Consider the following 6,208-nt stretch of genomic DNA (forward strand, 5'->3'; position numbering starts at 1 on the left):
CTTTCCAAGAAGTAAACTAAGTGTTAGTTGTTGGGCACATTGAATTTCATGAAGAAAGCTACTGGATGTACCGGCCAAGTGTGTTCATAAATAAGCTACGGTGTAATACAGTTTGGGATTGCTGCCTATTGCTTAACCAAAGAATAAATTTGAACATCTGAAAGAACAACAGTAGAAATTTTTATCTTTCGCAAGGTACAATAAATACGAGAACCAGAAATGTGAGAATGACAACTTCCTCTTAATCATGTAACTATTTGTACAATTCCCTGCTATTTTGCCTAATTACACCTGTGGAAATGCTTTTTGAGTATTAGAAGGTCTTTTTTCTTCCATAATCCTTGTGATACTGGGGATTTATCCTCTATTAAAATGGACCTAGTATCTTTTAATCTGCAGACTATTCTGGTTCAAAAGTAAATTGAAAGCCACTTCTTTTTCATTTCCTTCTTTTAACATATAAATTTGCCTCTTTCAGCATGGAAATTTTTTGAATTGACAGTCTTTTGATAATATAATTCCTAGTTATCACTAATAAGTACCCCAGTTTCCTCTTTAAATAAAGGCATGTAATTCTAAGTTCACTGATGCTCTCATTTTACTTATAATATGAAAGGTTACCAAAAAAAAAATCATTGGTTAAATTCTAAACCAAGGTAATAGTAGGATGTGAATAGGAAAGTGAACTCTAAACAACTCAAGATACAAAGCCCTAGTTACGGATGAATGTGTATTAATATTCATCAATTTACAACATCCTGCTTCTGTAATTATATTGAGAGGTTATATCATTTTCCCAATTATATTATAGAAGAAAAAAAAAAATGCTTTCTTGTAGTGCCAGAAAGTAAGGAAGTGCTCAAAAAGCAAACTGATGAGGGTATGTCACAGGGACACAGGAACCAACTGAAAGTGGTTACAAAGGCCAAAGCTGGAACAATTTGAACAACAATATAAATAACCTAGTATTGGACTATAATATAAAGTATAAAAAATACCCATGAGTCCATACTGATATAAATAAGTGACAGAATAATAAGAGGGGTAGAATAGAGAAAACTCCCATACAGAAGAATTTCAAACAACTTACATAAATACTCTGCCCTTCAGGAGTTGGAGCATAACTCTCCATTCCTTAAGTGTAGGCTGCATAGAGTGACTTCCTTCCAAGGAGAATGTGTGAAATCTCAGCTTCTGTACCCCGGTGCTGAATAGAAATATGGAGAGAGAATTTCGGAGGAAAGAGAAACAGTAGCTTTATTTCTTTGCCAGGCAGAGAGAACACAGCAGGCTAGCGCCTCAAAAACTGTGCCCCACCCACCCCAACCCCACCTCCGGAGAGGATGGTGAGAAGTTTTATAGTAATTGTTCAAAGAGGGCGTGATCAGCTTGGGGACATTCTTCTGATGGGTTGGTGGTGAGATAAGTAGGAGTCAGCATCATCAACCTTCAGGTTCCAACTGGTGTGGGGTCTATGTGCTTGTGGGCAGCATACCATCGTTAATCCTTAACTTCTTCCACGTGGAGGGGGTTTCAAGTATCTGCAAAACAGCTCAATTATATCTTTGTGTGTATCTGTTGGATGGAAAACCAGGACCTTGCCCCAAGGCTTCACTATTGTTTCTCTTGACTGTTTCTCCCTGGTCTCACATACCCTCCCTTCCCTAATTAGCAACTGCTTGAATCTGCCCGTTGGAAGGTCATGGAGCCTGAATGAAGGCTATTTCCTGTAATCAAAGAAATGGGGGACACAGAAAGGCTTTGTGCCCAGGAGCCCCACAGGGCCCTGCTCAGTATCAAACCCAGCAGGCAACAGCAGCCACCAAGCAACAGTGATATATTTACACTGCACTTGGCTCAGATTACCTGAGAAAATAGAGTAGTCGTAAAATAGAACAGAGAAAAATCATAGGATTTAAGCTTTTCCAGGATGTCACTTAAGTCAATGAGTGTGAACTCACTTGAAGAAATCTCTCAATAAGGGGTTGATTGTTGGCAAAAATAAATGGTAGGGGGCTTCCCTGGTGGCGCAGTGGTTGGGAGTCTGCCTGCCGATGCAGGGGTCACGGGTTCGTGCCCCGGTCCGGGAGGATACCGCGTGCCGCGGAGCGGCTGGGCCCGTGGGCCATGATCGCTAGGTCTGCGCGTCTGGAGCCTGTGCTCCGCAGCGGCAGAGGCCACAGCAGTGAGAGGCCCGCGTACCGCAATAAAATAAATAAATGGTAGGTACAGAAGCTATTGCGTGTGGCAAGAGTATGAAGAAAAAGAGTATTCTCATAAATGATTGGAAATATGAATTGGTAAAGCATCTTTTCAAGGAAATAGGGCAGGCATTAGCAAAATTAGATATGTATGTACAAGTATATTTCTAAACTGAGCAATTGCCTTTACAGGAATAGCTATTAGAGAAATACACAAGCAGTGATGGAAAATAGTTGGCCCTCAGTTTCCATGGGTTGGTCATCCAAAAATTCAACAAACCATGGATTAAAATATTCAGAAAAAATTTTCCAGAAAGTTCCAAAAGCAAAACTTACATTTGTTGGGCGTATTTGCTTTACCAAGTCCAAGCTCCCTCTGCTCGCCTCATGACAGGCCAATAAATCAGAGACAAGGTGTTGAGGCAAGGAATATGACTTTATTTGGAAAGCCCGCCGAATGAGAAAATGGCAGACTAGTGTCTCAAAATAACTATCTTATCGGGGTCTGGATGCCCATTTCTTTTATAGAATCAGAGAGGGAGAAGCTGTGAGGAAGTAAAAAGACCATCAGTCTTGCAAAACATCTGGAATGGCCAGCCTCAGGGTGGGGACGTGTTAATTTCTTCTTTCTTGCAGCCATTCACAGCTGGGTAGAGTTCCCTGAGTCAGGCCACTATGTATGATTATAATAGCAAAAGCAACGAAAAGCAAAGGCTAAAGTCAAAGAAACAGATCCAACATGGAGTCAAAATTGGCTCTTCCCTGTTACATTTGCCTAGAATTTACATAGTATTAGGTGTTTAACTTAAGTAATTTAGAGATGATTTAAAGTATACAGGAAGATGTGCATAGGTTACATGCAAACACTACACCACTTTATATAACGAACTTGAGCATCTGCACTATGAACGGGGGTCCTGGAACCAATCCCCGGAGTATACCAAGATATTACTGGATTAGATATAGACACGTAGATGTCCCCTGCAGTATTATGTGTATAAATAAACACTGGAGTCAATTTCATGTCCATCAACTGGAGAACATTTATTTATAATAATCCATTCATACCCTGAAAGGGTCTGCAGTTATTTAAAAGAATAAGGCAGATGATAAAAATGCTGAGAGTGATGGACTGATAAAAGCTAACATGTATTGAGTATTTACTATGTGCTAGGCACTGGGCTTAATGCTTTAACTGCACTTCTCATTTAAAACCTAGGACAACCCACGTAGGAAGAACTCCTATTTGTCCCATTTTTAAGTGAGAAATTGAGCTACAGAAAATTCCAGAAACTTTGTTAAAGTCACTCTGATACCTAGTCAGGTTTGCACCTACAGCTTAAAAGACCAGAGTGCTCTCTTTTCTTGTTCTCTGTTATAGGGATTTCACAGCCTGACTGATTTGTTCTCATGTTGGAAATAAACAATGTCAGATACAGAATATCAACTTCAGACAGGCTACCTCAGAATTTTGTCCAGTCACAGAGAAAAACAAGGTCACTGTGCAACCTACAAAATTTTAAACATCTTCCTCTTTTCATAAGGAAATGACTGTTACTTTCTTATTCCAATCATAGAAGTGCCCATGCTAACAGTATTCAATATGGAGCAAACCCTGCTTCCTCCCATCTTCCCACAAATCACCCAACTAAAGCCCAAATCCTATAATAGGATTACACCTGACCACACCTTGAAACCACATCCCCTTAACAAGTTCCTCTGGGGAGTTTATTTTTAACCTATCAAAAATATTATTCCTTTTCTTGTCTGACACCTTTGTTCCTCTCAAGACTGAGAAGTATCAAAGAAAACAGGGCACTGAAATTGAGCAGAACCCTGTGGGTCTCTCCCATGTACAAAAGCCTTTCCATGTCCCCCATTTCTTGTTTGTAGGAAAAAGGTTTCAGCCTCCTCACGGAATTCCCAAGCGCAGATTCAAATAGTTACTAATGAGAGGACTGAGGAAATGCAGAAACAAAGGAAAGGCTGTCAAGAAACAATAATGCAGCCACGGGGCAGGGTGCAGTTTCCTCCTCAAGGAATATACATAACTATCTGATACAGGTCTCTTGAGGTCTTCTACAGGAACTAGGGACCCACCCGGGTCTGGAGGATGGTAAATTCACAGTGGGTGCAAGAACCTGGACCCCAGATTGGTTGGAACCAGAGGCTGATTGCGATTCCTAGAACACCACCCTGTCACCTCACCACCAACCAGTCAGAGGAATGTCACACACTCTGCAGCCACCCCCGCACCCCAAATTTTGCCTATAAAAACTCTTCCCTGAAACTGATCTCTGAGAGGCAGCAGTGAGTGGGGGGCATGAAGCAAGATCTTAATTCCCTGCCCAGGAATTGCACCTGGGTAGCCTGGATGAAAACTAGGAATCTTAGCCACCACGCCCCCTGGCTCTTGCCCCCAGTGAAAAATGAATTTCTCATGGAGGTAAAACTGTAGAAACAGGTACAAAGTTTATTATTAGAGACATAGCACAACAAGAAGTGGGAGAGCACACAGAGAAACTGTTTAGTGAAGATAGAAGCAAGGCAGAGATGCCCACCCAGAGAGGAAGGGTGTGGGCGTGGGCGTCTTCCCTAATGAGGAGGAGCACAGTAAAGAGGCCGTTAAGTCATTTATATACTGCAGTTCTTCCAGGTCTTTGTTTACCTTTGGCCAATTATCTGGTTTCTTTTTCCACACCTGACCTGCCCTAGGACGCTCCCCAACACACGTGAGCAACTTTTTTTCCAAGATGGATTACAGCCCAGAGGCCTTAGCATTACATGGCTTTAGCATCACATATTATGGGGTGGTGCCCCCTCCTTTTTGACCCCCCAAGGTGCAATGTTTCCCTTGCCCCAAGGATGGGAAATGGATGACCACTTGATCTTTTAACAGGGTTTAGTCCCACTCTGTCCCTGCCATAAAAATATCCAGTGTCTGGTTATTTACCCTATTTCTGTTGCTGGGATTTTTTGTTTTGTTTTTTTTTTTTGTGGTACGCGGGCCTCTCACTGCTGTGGCCTCTCCCGCTGCGGAGCACAGGCTCCGGACGCGCAGGCTCAGCGGCCATGGCTCACAGGCCCAGTCACTCCACGGCATGTGGGATCCTCCCAGACCAGGGCACGAAGCCGTGTCCCTTGCATCGGCAGGCGGACTCTCAACCACTGCGCCACCAGGGAAGCCCTATTGCTGGCTTTTATATTCAGGTACAGATCTCGAAATATAGACAGGAGTCAGGTCATAAATATGTAGTCCTGGAGCCCGTTTGTCTCTTGCTTCAGTAAATGTAAACAGGGGACTGGTGATGAATGTCGGGCCTGGAGCCCATCTTCTTCTCACCCCAGGAAGTGTGAACAGGTGGGCACTTTTAAACGTGTAGCCTGGAGCCCATCTATCTCCTGCCTCACAACCTATCAGGGAGTTTGTGTCTTTTGAGCAGGAGTCCCCTTTCTCCGTGCGTGGCCCTGCAATATACCTTCCTCCAGCATTTCCTTTTGTTTGGCCTCACCGCGCCTTCAGCAGAGGACCTTGTGTCACATAACCTGGCAGGCCATGAGCCGCCCTGGGCGCTTGCAGTGCGACGTGTGCGGCCGGATCCCCCGGCAAAGCCCCCAGCACCCAGCGATTCTACCCTTGGACCTGGGGTCCCAGGGAGGGGTCATCCCACGAAGTCCCAGGGGCTGTTCTGAGGGTCTTCAGAGCTCCCAGGGCAGCGGGAATAGGACACTGGGAAAGAAGAGGAAAGGAACCTTTTTTTTTTCCTCGCGGGAATTTTACCTCAGGGCAGAAAACTCTAGAAATGCCGGCAGAGCAGGTGGATTTGGGGGAGCCCTAAAAGCCCTTCCCTGTAGCTCACCCCGAATGGAGTTCATCTCATTCCACGACAAACTAACCTGAAGAGACGGCCGAGGGCAGGCGAGTCAGGCGTCTTCTGGCGTCGCGGAGGAAGCTGGCTCGGGGCGGAGTGACGAGAGCGCCCGGCGGGAGGCAGCTCCTGGGCTCT

General features: G+C 44.3%; 1 long non-coding RNA gene across 1 annotated transcript in view; it reads right to left on the reverse strand.

Moving 5' to 3' along the window:
• The window catches only part of LOC113611793 (uncharacterized), a 64,184-nt gene extending 57,985 nt beyond the window's left edge, over window positions 1-6,199 (reverse strand). Inside the window, exons 1-2 of the long non-coding RNA XR_003429598.1 lie at window positions 6,099-6,199; window positions 1,091-1,207 (exon numbers count right to left, since the gene is read on the reverse strand). This is a non-coding gene — a long non-coding RNA (uncharacterized LOC113611793). The remainder of the gene's footprint in view (window positions 1-1,090; window positions 1,208-6,098) is intronic.
• Window positions 6,200-6,208: the final 9 nt, after the last annotated feature.

The sequence above is a fragment of the Aethalodelphis obliquidens genome, unplaced genomic scaffold (assembly GCF_003676395.1).
Source record: "Aethalodelphis obliquidens isolate GAN/ISIS:26980383/991018 unplaced genomic scaffold, ASM367639v1 scaffold70, whole genome shotgun sequence".
NCBI lineage: Eukaryota > Metazoa > Chordata > Mammalia > Artiodactyla > Delphinidae > Aethalodelphis > Aethalodelphis obliquidens.